Below are 15079 nucleotides of genomic sequence, written 5' to 3'. Positions count from 1 at the left end.
TAATATGAATCGACTTTGTTTATCTGAACAGATCATAAAAACAATAATCCACCGTAAAAATAAAGATTACGGAAAATATAAGTACACAATATCACACATACACATTTATATTGAAATTCGATGTCTCCCAAAATACTATCTCAATATCTATACATAATATAAACCCCAAAGATTACATGTACTATTGTATTTTCGGAGATATCTATTAGAGATGTACTTCAAAAATATCTTCGTCCACTGTCCTCGTGGATTCTTATACTTCCTAGATTGTGATATCTTCACAATTGGACCTCTCACATTCTCGTATGATTTACTAGAGATAAATTTGACAGTTATCGTCATCGTAGATATGACATTTGACAGTTATCGTCATCGTAGGTATGACATTTGACAGTTATCGTCGTCGTAGGTATGACATTAACTCCAATACAGATTCTCATATGATTTGTCTTCTCCTATACGGTATCTCTTTTTTCCACAAAAAATATGGGTCATTGACCATCCTTTTATCGGGTACGTTTCTTCATCTATATCAAAAGTATCTACTATCAAACGACCAGATAAGTTTATTGTCGGCCCGAAAGATTAGGACATGACAATATTTTAAAGGGTTCTGTCTAGAGACTCCAATTTGAATCTATATGACAGCTATAGAGAACTTCTGCAATAATTCAACATTGGGGAAGGACTAATGATTTGCAAGAACCAAGGAGGAAAATGAGAAGGAAAACTAGATAGGGACTTAGTTGAATTTAAACAATATGGTTTGTAGTATTTAAGATAGCCTGTCGTTTTGTTCATACTAAGTATGAAAGCTTTGTGATATGATGTAGGCATTAAAACAACACTCACCATTTGTTTTTGGAGTATTGATTGGACGCAGAAGCTAGGGGTGTAAATGAGACGAGACAGATCGTGAGTTACTTAAGATCGACTCGGTCAAAGCTCGATAAATACTCGATTCGAATGGACTTGATTCGAGTTCGAGCTCGACTTGAGTTCTTAACGAGCCGAAACGAGCTACTAGATACTCAATTCGAAAAACTCGCGAGAACCTCAGAAACATAATATATTAATATTTATGTGTTGATTTTTTAAATGCAATATAAAGTTTTCATTTATTTAAGGTTCAAGTTCGAGTTCGAGTTCGAGGCTTCAATTGATTTAAGTTTAAGATTTTTTTTTTCATTTCGAGTTTTTTCGAGCTTCAATTCATGGTTTTGAGTTCGAGTTGATCTTGAAAATTTTAGGTTCCTGAATTTTTGAGTCGAGTCGAGCTCAGCAATACTCGAACTCAACTCAACTTGTTTACAACCCTAGCTGAAGCTTTATCAATAAGGCCACCCATATGTTAAACTGCAAAATTATTAAAGAAATGTTTACGTCATAAAAAATATTAGCACTACAGGCAACATATGCAACTTTATGCCGTTAAAAGTTGCAATAAAGTGTAACCAGAATAAGTTGCAGGAAAAAGAAAAAGAAAGTAGAAAAGAAAGTAAAAGAAGAAGCACATTTTTCAGGGCTATGAAATGGGATGGAGAGAGTGCCACGCACGGCTAATAAGTTAGGCAGACAGTTGCAGTTGCAGAGTCCTTCGCGATTAAATGACAATGTCATGCATGCATGCATGCACTTCATTTCCTTTTTCTTTACATGTTGGGTAATAGATACATGATATTGTTACGGCTTAAAGGGTCACCTTTATCTCTAAAGTAGACACGATTTATCACTTTCGCATTAATTTAACTCTCATAGTTGCTTAATTGCATCATTTTATACCATTCTTCTAACTTAAAATCCTAAATTATAAGTTAGTGTTTAAGGTTTAGGGTTTAGAGGTATTGGGGTTATGGTTTAAGGTTTATAATTTAGAGTTTTACGTTAACGGCGGGATATAGAATGATGCAATTGAGCAACTTCAAGGGCTAAATTAATATGAAAATACAATAGGGGCGAAAGTGATAAATTGAGTCTACTACAGGGGCAAAAGTTACCCTTTTGCCTATTATTATTATTAGGGTAAACTACACCAATGGTAACTAATATTTGAATAATTTTCATTTTTCTGGTCACTAACGTTATCGATTAATTGTAACAAAATGATCACTCCACTGTTGTCTCTGTTAAATTGATGGCGTGACAACATTAATAAAAAGGTCAACATTTAGTTTTACCCCTAAACTACTGCTAAAACATCAAATAAGTCCTTAAACAATGATTTGTATCTAATTTATCCCAAAAGCTTTCTAATTTATAGTTTTTTCCCAAACACCCCACCACCAAAACTATATTCGAACCACATTCCTTACAAAATAAAAACTGCATTGCATAGATAAATGGAGTTTTTCCATTAAAGACAAATGCATGAGTATTTAAAGTCATATATTCAATTACTTTTAATGCAAAAATAATACTTTTGAGATGATTTTCGTTTTGTAAGGAAAGTGGTTAGAGTATAATTGAGATGGTAGGTGTTTAAAAATCTGGAAATTAGAAAGATTTTGGGATAAGATATAAAATCATTGTTTAAGGACCTATTTAATGTCTTAGCGATAATTTATGGGTAAAACTAAATATTAACCTTTTTATTAACATTTTCATGTCAAAAATTTAACAGAAATAATGGTGGAGTGACCATTTTGTTACAAATCAATAACGTTAATGACCATTTTGTTATAAATCGATAATGTTAGTAACCAATTTGATACAAATTGATAACATTGGTGACTAATTTGTTACTTTTGAAACTTCAGTGGGAAAACAAAAACTTACTCAAACATTAGTAACCATTGTTGTTGTTTACCATTATTATTATTATTATTATTATTATTATTATTATTATTATTATTATTATTATTATTATTATTATTATTTAAAGTAAAAGAACATCACAATTTTTCGAGATTTCATTTATGTTTACTTGTAATGAAAAGGCAAAGACATTTTGTTTCTCTCTCCCCTTTTTCCTATTTTAATCTTTTTACTAGGTTGAAGATAGGACGTAAACGAGTAGAGTCTAGTTCGAGTAAACTCAACTCAAGTTGAAAAATCTAAAATTAAATTTGACTTGAAAGTTCGTAAGCTTAAATTATTAAGTTCGACTCGAAATTAAAAATTGAAATTGAATTCAAGCTTGAAAACACTTGAACGTGATAGCTTGATCGAAGCTCAAGTTTGATTCAAGCTCGAACTCAAGTTCGAACTTGAACCTTAAGAACACAAAAGTCTTATATTATATTATTAATAAAAAACATATAAATGTTAATGTTATTAATAATTTATTTTAAAATTAAAAAACTAATATATTAGTATTTTTTCCAAGTTGTTCACGGGTTTTCCGAATCAGATAATAAATAGCTCGCCTCGGCTCATTAAAAACTTGAGTCGAGTTTATTCGATTCGAGTATTGACCGAGCTTTGACTTAGTCAAACTTGAATGACTCACAAATCTCATTTCATTTATTAACAATTGTAGATGCTCCCCCACATAATATTATCTTAATATTTATCTCTATTAAGTGATTTCTCTTATACTCAATTCAACAAGTGATTTGAATTATGACATTATGAATAAAATAAAATAAATTGGGAGAGTGGATCCTATTATAAATCTATGTTATGTTTCGTTCAAATTAATCGATTAATAAATCAATTATCGATAAATAAAAGCGAACATATTTATAAGTTCCGAAAAAAAGATAATCTTTATGAGATTTTACTGAACACCGTGGTCCATGACCTATATAGCAATAGATTTTACCGAACATATTCACAAATTGTCGCCGAGATCAGTCACCATTGTCACTCCTTCCATGAATAGTCTAAATTGAACGACGATCAACGGTGCAAAGGGGAGAATAAGAAGGGCGACGACGCCATTTTCGTGATGAGTACAACTGTGCAGGCTCCCTGTCAGGGGTGGACCAAGGAAGGAGGGACTAGAGGCAGTCGTTCCCCTGAAATTTTGAAATTACCATATATTTTAGATTTTTTCTATGCATTTTTTAATTAAAAATCTGTTTTTGCCCCATAATTTTATAACTTCACATCCCCTTCTAAAATTTGAAAAACCCATTCTTACAAATGTAAAATCATGCGTTTATCCTTGCTTCGGGCTTATAATTGTATTGCTTTTAATTCATGTAGTTCACAACATAACCTAATAGAGACAACTAAGGAAATGTACAAAAGGGATTTACGGAATCAGGTATTTGGGATTTTAGGGATTGAAATGTAGGGATTTGGAAATTTTGGGTTCGAGATGATAACAAGGATTATGACCCAGTGGGCAGTCAGCGATGTATGGGTGGCCGTTCACCAACGGATGGATGGCCGGAGATGAATGACGATTGGAGTAAAGGGGACTAAAATAAGAGATTTTAAGAACTTGAGATTATTTTTCAAATTTTAAATTTTTAAAGTTTTTTTAAATATTAATTTTATTTTTAAAAAATAATTTTCAAAAAAAATAAATGTGACACGTGCCACTTAATGAGATTTTTAACGGCCGTTACAGTCAAGGCATCTAAAATGATAAGATTTGCAGCGTTAGGCACATGAATGATTCAAAAAAATTTGGGTACCTATTTCATAAAAAACGATATAGTTTAGACACATACTTTATAATTAAGACTTAATAAATTTACAATTAGATTATCGTATTTTTTTCCCAAAAAAAACAATCGATTAATTTAATAATTGGGTTGTTGTAGACATCAATTTTCATTTACATTTTGATTAGTGGACTTTCATTTTTAAATTTTTCCTCTAGTTTCATATAGGTCAGTGCAAGAGTAATTTCTCATAGTTCATTTTTAAGTTCATTTTTTCAAAACAATGTAGGATCTCATTAATGTATCATTTCAAGGGTTAATAATGCCTTTTAGATTAAATTTAATTTTTTTGAATTAATCACTGGTATCCGATCTATTGACCGACTAATCCAGATTGGGTACTGTAGAGGCAAGGACGACCCTCCCAACCCAGTTTGCTCCATTCGCAAACGTCAGAATTCGAACCCCTGATCTTGCTTAAGGGACCTAGTGTCTCATCCCACTAGACCAACTGGTTGTTGGTTAAATTCTTTTTCTAATAAGACTTCTCATTCATTGCATTCTCATTTTCCACTCGTAATCCTTCAGTCAAGGATTTAAACTATAATTACGATTGTGTTTTCGATTGTGGTGTGTCTATCACGATTACAGAAGTAGCATATGTTATTATACTTATTATAGTATTTACGATAATACAATAACAGTTTCGAATGATATAATTACCGTTATATAACAACGCTCGCTATTCTAATAGCATATTGCTATTCAAATCTTTTCTCGCCTGAATCACCATGTGAGTTTGTGTGAGCCTTATAATAATAATGAATACAATAAAGTGATCTACCATGATTCTACGACCCAGAGATGCAAAATTTTATTTTAAAGGATAAATTTATGATATTTTAAGAACGAGTTTATAAAACTTTAGAAAATAAAATAAATTATTTATAAAAAATTATTTAGAATATATGAAAATATAAAATTTGTAAACATTCTTATGATAATATACCTAGTAATGGTTAATAAAATTCTAGACTTTTGCACCATTTACAAATAAAAATAAAATTAGTATTACACTATCAAATAGATGGACTAAGGGGTGATCTGATTCTTTGAAAATTTTAAATTCTCGTATTATTTAATTATCTTTTATTGATAATTTATTTTTTTAAATTTTTAAATTTATTTTCTAATATAGAATTATATATTCCTCTCAAATTAAAAAAAATATTTGATGATTATTTATTGCAGAGCAGACATGGAAAGGGACCGAACCCTCACCAGCGTGCGTAGGACTTGGTAATGACTGTATCTGGTGACCAGTTATCTGCTTGACAGTATTTGTCGAGCTCTTTGTAATGATATTGATATGATGAATAAATAATTACAACTGTATTTTGTTTACCATTCTATAAACTTTTTTTTTATTTGTTTATAGATAAATTAATTACAATTTTATATTGGGTAAATTATAAATAATATTGAAGAGATTAATTCTTTCTAATAAAATATTTCCCAAATAACAATTCCATTTCTATTGATCCTAATTGAAACTTGTAATGTATAATGTAATCTCAATTAAATAAACTTATGATATACTTAGTTTTTTTAATTAAGTACAATTTATTGACTTTAATAGTTAAAGATAATAATGTTTTCTTTGAGGAATATTAATCAGGGATGGACGCAAGATTTTATGTTAGATGGGGTGAACTTGAACTTATAAAATTTCAAGGGGCGAATAAAATTTTAGGGGGCGAAAACAAATTTTCAATAGAAAATACATTGAAAAATATAAAATATAAGGTAATTTTAGATTTTTAGGGGGCGACCGCCCCTACCCGTCCTCGCCTAGGTCCATCCCTGATATTAACGACGTAATTATATATATTACATATATGATGTAAAACTTTTTAGTTTTACACAAATTTATGGCGGTTGGATGAGTGAAAATAGATGGTTGAGATTGAGTTTGACTCGTTTTATTTCCCAGTGAATATCTTCTCATTTCCTAGTGTTAATCACATCCATCTATTTTCCCTCATCCAATGGTCTTAAATTTATGTAAAACTAAATGAGTTTTACATAGTGTAACAATATCCTATCCCTATATATATATATACACACTATTTGTTTTAATTTAACAATAAACTTTCAAATACCATGTAATTGCTGGTGTTTGAATCTGGAATCTCCCAAAAAAAACAATCAACTCTTTAAGCAATAAGATATCATGTTTTCTTTCTTTTTTCATGAATGTGTTATGTTTTTCAGAATAAAAATGAGTCGTATAACTAATCAACCAAATGTACTTATTCAAAATTATTCAAGAATTTCATTTAAAATAAATATACATAGTTATAAAATAAATATTATAAAATATCCGAATTATAAATAACAAGAAGTTACCCAATATGAAATGACCATCCAACTCAGTTGGTAAAGTACAAGGTTCTTAACCTTGAGGTCGTGGGATCGAATCCCATGGAGGGCATTTCATAATTTGGAGGTCTCCTACGGAAGCTGCTCTCAACCTAGTGTTGGGGGCAGCCTACTATCTTACCTCCCCTTACCCCATTACATATGGGAACAAGGGACAACCATTTTTTTTTACCCAATATCAATGCATGAGTGATATATGGAGATGATTCAGGCGCCGTTAATTAGTTTCCTACTGCCTTGGGAGGTTCAAATTTCAAACTACAAAGCAATGCAATCATAGATGGACCGAAAGGGTGGGTAGGGGCAGTTACTCCCCATGAAAATTTAAAAGTGTCGTATATTTTATGTATTTTTTTATTGAAAATATGTTTTCGTCCTATAAAATTTTAGTTCACCCCTTAAGTTTAAGTTCGTCCTCAACATAAAATCATGTGTCCGTCCCTGAATGCAATATATTTTAGAAAGAGAAAAATGCCAACCATATATATATAATGTCACTTCTCTTTTACACAATAAAATCTCATCCTACATGAATTAATACCATACTCCTTTACTCCTTTACTCCTTTACTAAAATCATGCACCATTTGTATATTAATCCTCCATTTTGTAAAGTAAGATGAACTCTTCTCTTTACCAAATGAACTAACTCTTTTGGGTCATCATTACAAGGTGCACTTAATAATATATATAAAAGAACAAACTTAAAATTTTATGTTAGGAGTGATGAACTTAAAATTTTTTAGGGAAAAAAATATTTTGTCAATAGAAAATATAAAAAAAATGTAAAATATATGATAATTTAAAATTTATTTTTTATCTCCTACATATTTTTGTTTTGGAGTCACCAACTTGGTTTGGTGCTGCTGCAAGTTCCACAAGATGAATGCCGTGATGCCCTTCTGGAATCGACTGCTGAAGTTGCTGCTTTGATTAACAAGATCGGGTATTGTAGAGGCAATGACAATCCTCTCAACCCAGTGTGGTCCATTAACAATCACCAGGATTCGAACATCTGACATTGCTTAAGGGATTTAATATCTCGTCCTATTAGACCAACTTATTGTTGGTACTCATCTTGATATTTAACACACTTAAAAAACATGAGTTTATCTGAAAGATTTAGAGTTTGAATCTTTCTAACCTTTCTCTCTCTCTCTCATAATAATTTTTTTATAAATGAAGGACATTTAGTATACTGTTGTGATACATAGCCCGGTTTTAAAGCAAAGGAATCGAGAAAACAAAAGCTCTTTCCCAAATGATTCTTTACCCTTTTTATCTTCTTCTCGAAAGACATGTCGACGACCTGCGTCGAGGTTGCGCCGGAGATGCTCTGCTATATCCCTTGCAACGTCTGCAACATAGTGCTTGCGGTATCTGATCTCAACATACATACATACATACATACATATATATATATTCTGCTATATCCCTTGCACCGTCTGCAACATATATAGTTCTTACGGTATCTGCTTTCATACATACATACAGACATGTATATATATGCAATTATCCATGTATATATGGTACAAGAAAGAACAATTTAGATCCTGATAAAAGCTGCGGTTGTTTCGGTGAAATCTATTGCTTTTCTTCTCTGGGTTTTTTTTTCCTCTCAGCATTAAGGTCTCAGTTGTTAAGACTTTCCTTTTCCTTCTTCTGCTGCTGCTTCTTTTGCAGTCAAAGAAAATGTAATAACACAAAGACCCATAGGGCAAAATCTAAAGGGCTTGGAGAGTACTTAATATATTTTTTTTATAATTTTAGATTTGGACGGAGAATCGTAACCGGTCAATTTACGGCGGTCGGTCGGCGGTATAAAAAAGACAAGGAAGGACAGTTTGAGAATGTGAGAGTTCAGAGAGAGAGAGATAGAGAGATCCGTTTCGTTTATGTCGTTGATCTTTTATGGGCGTTGGTATCATACCTAAAATCATCGTATCGATATCGATGGTGATGAAGTTTATTTGTAGTAAATAAAAGAGATTAATTTAACGTCCAAAGTCCAAACACAGGCATTTTGTTGATAATCTGATGAGGACAACTCCTCAACTCCCTTTGTTGTCACATACCTGTCTCTTGCTAAAAACACTGCCACAACCTGCTTCTTCTGCTAACTCAGTTTCATTAGCTATTGGGGAAAATAAGCACAAACAAGATCTTTTATTCTGGCTTTGATCATTTTCTCAGGAAAAAAACACATTCTTTCCATCTAACCCCAAAATCAGCTCGAATTATAGTTAAATAGATGATTGTTATCCTTAGAAGTTTCGGGTTCGAATATCATGTCTACAAGAGTTCTACAAGAGTGTTTGACCATTTATATTCAAATGATCGAGAATATTTAGAACAGAAAGTATCTTGTAATCACCCATAATAAAAAAAAATCCATAAAGAAAGCTCATTCCCTCTCTCTCTCCCTCTCCCTTTCTCCCCCCCTCTCTCTCCCTCTCCCTCCATCTCTATCTCCCTCTCCCTCCATCTCTCTCTCTCCCCCTCTCTATATCCAACAAGCTTGTATCATTAGAAACTGAATAGAACAAGCCAAAGTCAATTGTAAGTAATGACATCAATTTAGTTTGGATTTGGGTTTAGGCTCCCATAATGGATCAAGTTTATGATCCAACAGTTTGACCGTTTATATTCAAATGATCGATAATATGTAGAACATGAAGTGCCTTGTAATCACCCAGATTTAAAAAAAAAACCCACAAAACCATAAAGAAAGCTCATTCCTTTACTTCTTCTTATGATTTTTTGAATGTTGTAGCTGATCTGGGATTTGATTTGCTAAGGGTATTTTATGAATACGCAGGTGAGTGTTCCATGCAGCAGCCTGTTTGATATTGTGACCGTCCGATGCGGGCACTGCACTAATCTATGGTCTGTGAACATGGCGGCTGCATTTCAGTCACTGTCGTGGCAAGATGTTCAGGTGATATATATGGAGAAATAACTTCTTATATCATTATGGCTTTTTTTCATTACTCACTGGAAAGTGGAAACCCTAGCAGCCGCCATGGTTAAACCTTTTTGCAGCAGTGAGTCAGTGGGGGGCTATAAACATGAATTGTTTTCTAAAAGATTTTTAGGGTCTGCTGCTTTGGGTAGCTTTGGTTTGATTGACATGTAAGTTTAGGGTTCTTAGGTTTAATGATTCCCCCTTCAAAAAAGAAACCCTTTGGTTTAGGGATCAGGGAAAACTGGGTTCTGTTCCTTAAACAACACTACAATTCTAACCGACTCAGTCACTTCAATGCTGGTTTTGCTCCTTTTCTCTCTCTCCAAACATCATTTCAGATCAGTTGACTAGCTTTTATCTCTTCTTTTTGTCCATTTTTGGCCAAAGCTACACTAATTGCTAAAGGGGAAATCAAATGGTTCATGTGACCTATATGATGATATAATTTAAATTTTTAATTCCGTCCCTATACGAGTAGTCATTATGGTTCTACGCCTGACATCAACATTAAATATCGATATATAAATCCTGAGGCTCTCTCACTCCCCCTCTCTCTCTCTCCTTCCCTCTCTCTCTCCCTCTCCCTTTCTCTCCCCCTCTCTCTCCCTCTCCCTCCATCTCCATCTCCCTCTCCCTCCATCTCTCTCTCTCCCCCTCTCTATATCCAACAAGCTTGTATCATTAGAAACTGAATAGAACAAGCCAAAGTCAATTGTACCTTTCAGATAGCGAAGAATTCTCTTTGCGGCTTTAAAATGGGTGGTTGTTGGGGATTCCATGTAGCGACTAACCAATCCAACTGCGTGAAGAATATCGGGTCTCGTGCAAGTTAGATAGCGTAGACTTCCTACCAAACTTTTGAAGAATGTTGGATCTACACTTTCGCCTTCTTCATGTTTGGTCATCTTGATCCCGTATTCTGCCGGTGTGCTTATTGGCTTACAGTTCTCCATCTTGAACTTCTTCAGTATCTCCTTTGCATAGCTTTCCTGTGAAATGAAAATTCCATCATTTTGTTGCTTAACTTCAATGCCAAGGTAGTACGCCATGAGCCCCATGTCTGTCATCTCGAATTCTTTCATCATCACATCCTTGAATTCATTAAACATGCTTGGGTTGCTTCCAGTGAAGATCAAATCATCCACGTAGAGGCACACGATCAAAATATCTTCATCTTTGATCTTGATATATAGAGCATGCTCGTAGGGACATTTGTTGAAGCCATTCTCTTGGAAGTACTTGTCGATTCGGCTATTCCATGCCCTTGGTGCTTGTTTTAGCCTGTAAAGAGCCTTCTTCAACTTCAACACCTTGTCTTCATGCCCTTTGACTTCATAGCCTGATGGTTGCTGAATGTAAAGTTCCTCTTCAAGAACTCCATTTAGGAAGGCGGACTTTACATCCATCTGTTGTATCTTCCACTTATTTTGAGCTGCCAAAGAAATGATTAGTCTGATAGTCTCCAATCGAGCAACAGGAGCAAATACCTCATCATAGTTAATTCCAGCCTTTTGACTATAGCCTTTAGCAACTAGCCTCGCCTTGTGCCTTTCAATCTCTCCTTTGACGTTTTGCTTTGTTTTGTACACCCATTTGACACCTATTGCCTTATGTCCCTTGGGAAGTGAGGTAAGTTCCCATGTGCCATTCTTCTTGATGGCCTTGATTTCTTCGTCCATCGCATCTCTCCATTTCTTTTCTTGTACCGCTTCTTGAAAGCTCAGTGGTTCACAATCGGCAAACAGACAAAATAATGTAAGATTATCTTGTCGTTCAGTTACCTCATAGAGATCTCTAAGGCTTCTTGTGCGTTGCACAACTCTTTCACTTTGACTCCCACTTGACGATGATGAAGGTGATGAGTCTCCTTGAGTGGTTGATGTTGGTGAAGTGGGTGGAGTTGCAAGCTCTTGTTGAGATTCATCTAGTTGCTCCCTCATTGTCTGCTCATCTTCTTCAAACTGAGGAAAGAAATTGAAGTCATCTGTATGAGAGTTAAAATCCCATTCTCCTTCTTCGTTGAAGACCAAATCTCGACTAATCACAAACTTCTTATTGTCTAGATTGTACAACTTGTAGCCCTTCGAATTAGCATCATAGCCGATGAAGATAAAACTCTCGCTTTTATCATCAAGCTTCGTTCTTCTCTCGTCTGGTACGTGAACATGGGCTATACTTCCAAAGGTTCTCAAGTGGGAAATGTCAGGCTTTCTTCCACTCCATGCCTCTTGCGGTGTCTTTCCCCATACACTTCTTGTTGGAGATCGATTTGACAAGTAGACTGCACACGATACTGCTTCCGCCCAAAATTCTTTGGGTAGTTTCTTGCTTTTGAGCATGCTTCGTGCCATGTCGAGGATTGCTCTATTCTTTCTTTCTGCCACAACATTTTGCTGGGGGGATCTAGGAACTGTCATTGGTCGACGAATTCCATTTGCTTCACAGAACTCTTGAAACTCCCTGGAAGTAAATTCTCCACCTCGATCGGATCTCATGGTTTTGATCTTTCTACCGCTTTCTCTCTCCACTGCTGCTTTGAACTTCTTGAAGACTTCAAAAACTTCTGACTTCTGTTTCAAGAAATATACCCAGGTTTTTCTTGAAAAATCATCAATGAAGAGAAGAAAATAGTTATTGTTACCGAGAGAGCTTGGCTTGATCGGTCCACACACATCGGTATGGATGAGCTCAAGTGGCTTCTTAGCTCTTGTCTCTGACTCCTTTGGAAAGCTTTTCCTAAATTGTTTCCCGACTAGACACCCTTCACAGAGCTGGTCAGGATGGTTGATGTGAGGTAGTCCTTTCACCATCTCCTTCTTAGATAATAGCTCTAGACCTCCAAAATTGAGATGCCCAAATCGAAGATACCAAAGCCATGATGCATCTTTGTAGCAAGCTTTCAGGCACTTTGCAACATCATTTTGTATGTTGATCAAGAACATTCTATTCTTTGACATCGGCACTTTAGCAATGAAGTTATTCTTATCATCTTTTATAGAAAGATTATAATTATTCATATGAATATCATAACCTTTCTCTACCAGTTGCCCTAAACTTAAAATGTTACTTTTCATATTGGGCACATAGTAGACATTTGAAATAAATTGATGTCTCCCATCTTTCAAACGGATAAGAATGTTACCTCTCCCTTTCACTGCTATTGTGGAATCATCTCTAAACAAAACATTTCCACTTACTGACTCGCCTAGCTCCACAAACATGTCTTTCCTTCCACACATGTGATTGCTTGCACCACTGTCAAGATACCAGGAATTTGCTTGGCCACCATCAGTTTCCTTTCGTGCTAGAAGAAGAGTTTCTTTGCCATCTGTCTTTTCCTCCACGTAATTGGCCTTCTCCTCAATTTTGTTGTTGGGAGCTCTACATTCTGAAGCATAATGCCCAAATTTTTGACAATTATAACATCGAATTTGAGATTTGTCATACTTTGAGTTTGGATTAATTCTTCCACGGCCTCGTGTTGAGCTTTCTCCTTTCTCATAGTTGTTGTTGGAATTATTATTGTTGTAATTCCAGCCTCGTCCACGACCTCGACTTCCAACTCGTCCATGGCCTCTACCTCTGCCTTGGCCACGTTGGTTTCTATCATTGCGTTGGCTCTCATGCATATCCTTGAGTTGCAGCTTGAGGAGTTGCTCAGTAAACTCATGCTTCTTTTTATGCTTCTCTTCGTATGCTTGCAATGATCCTTGGAGCTGTTCGATCTTCATTTCTTCCAATTCTTTAGTTTCTTCAATCGTCACGACGATGTGCTCAAATTTGGGATCCAACGAACGGAGTATCTTCTCTATTATCCTCACATCGTCTAACTTTTCACCATTTCTTTTTAATTGATTAGAAACAGCTACTACTCTTGAGAAATAATCTGAAATAGACTCAGATGCTTTCATGTTTAAGGATTCGAATTCACCTCTTAATGTTTGGAGAAGAACCTTCTTCACTTGCTCGGATCCTTTGTAAGAGGTTTGTAGCTTCTCCCACGCTTCCTTGCTAGAGCTTGCACTTGAAATCTTTTCAAAACCATCATCATCTAATGCTTGATAGATGAGGTAGAGAGCCTTCTTGTCTCTCTTTCTTGAATCCTTCAAAGTTGTCTTTTGATCTGGTGTAAGAGTAGCAAAAGCATCATCATCCGCAGGCTCGTTATAGCCTTTCTCTATGATATCCCACACATCTTGTGATCCAAGAAGTGCCTTCATTTTGATACTCTAATTGTCGTAGTTGTTGTTGTTGAGTGTCGGAACTTGGAATGGTGCCATACCATTTGCCATATCTCTCAATATAATGAGATTTTGTAAAATCCGATTGCAATGATGAATCCGGAACGATGAAAAAAAAACTTTGGAGGGACTTGGACAACTCGGTCAAGGACTCCAACTCGGCTGACTCGGCTCAACTCGGTGAGTCAACTCGATTTTCTAGCAGCAGTCTTCCGGCGGTGCGTGGCGGTGCGTCAGAACTCAGATTGAGAAAATTCTGGCGGCGTCGGATTCCTCTCGTCGAGACCTTCAATCTTTCCAACTCGCTCTGATACCACTTTGTTGGAAATAAAACACTCACACAAACAACTTTTATTAAAACTCAAACAAATATTACAAGAGTACTCTCACTCAAAAACAAGAACTACAACTCACTCTTATAAGACTTTACTTCTTCACTCACTTAGAAGCTCTTAATTTTTCTTAATGCTTAAAACTAAAATGGGAAGGGGTATTTATACTACTCAAGAACAATCCTACACCACACAAATAAACTAATTTAAACCATTACAAATTTAACAAATATCTAACTCTCACCTAACTAAATTGATGTAAGTAATGACATCATTAATTAAATGATGTAAGCAATGACATCTTTAATTAAATGATGTAAGTAATGACATCAATTTAGTTTGGATTTGGGTTTAGGCTCCCATAATGGATCAAGTTTATGATCCAACAATTTGACCGTTTATATTCAAATGATCGATAATATGTAGAACAGGAAGTGCCTTGTAATCACCCAGATTTTAAAAAAAAAACCCACAAAACCATAAAGAAAGCTCATTCCTTTACTTCTTCTTGTGATTTTTTTGAATGTTGTAGCTGATCTGGGAT

This window comes from Hibiscus syriacus, unplaced genomic scaffold (genome assembly GCF_006381635.1).
Source record: "Hibiscus syriacus cultivar Baekdansim isolate YM2019G1 unplaced genomic scaffold, ASM638163v2 tig00109987_pilon, whole genome shotgun sequence".
NCBI lineage: Eukaryota > Viridiplantae > Streptophyta > Magnoliopsida > Malvales > Malvaceae > Hibiscus > Hibiscus syriacus.
This window is presented reverse-complemented; position numbering follows the sequence as displayed.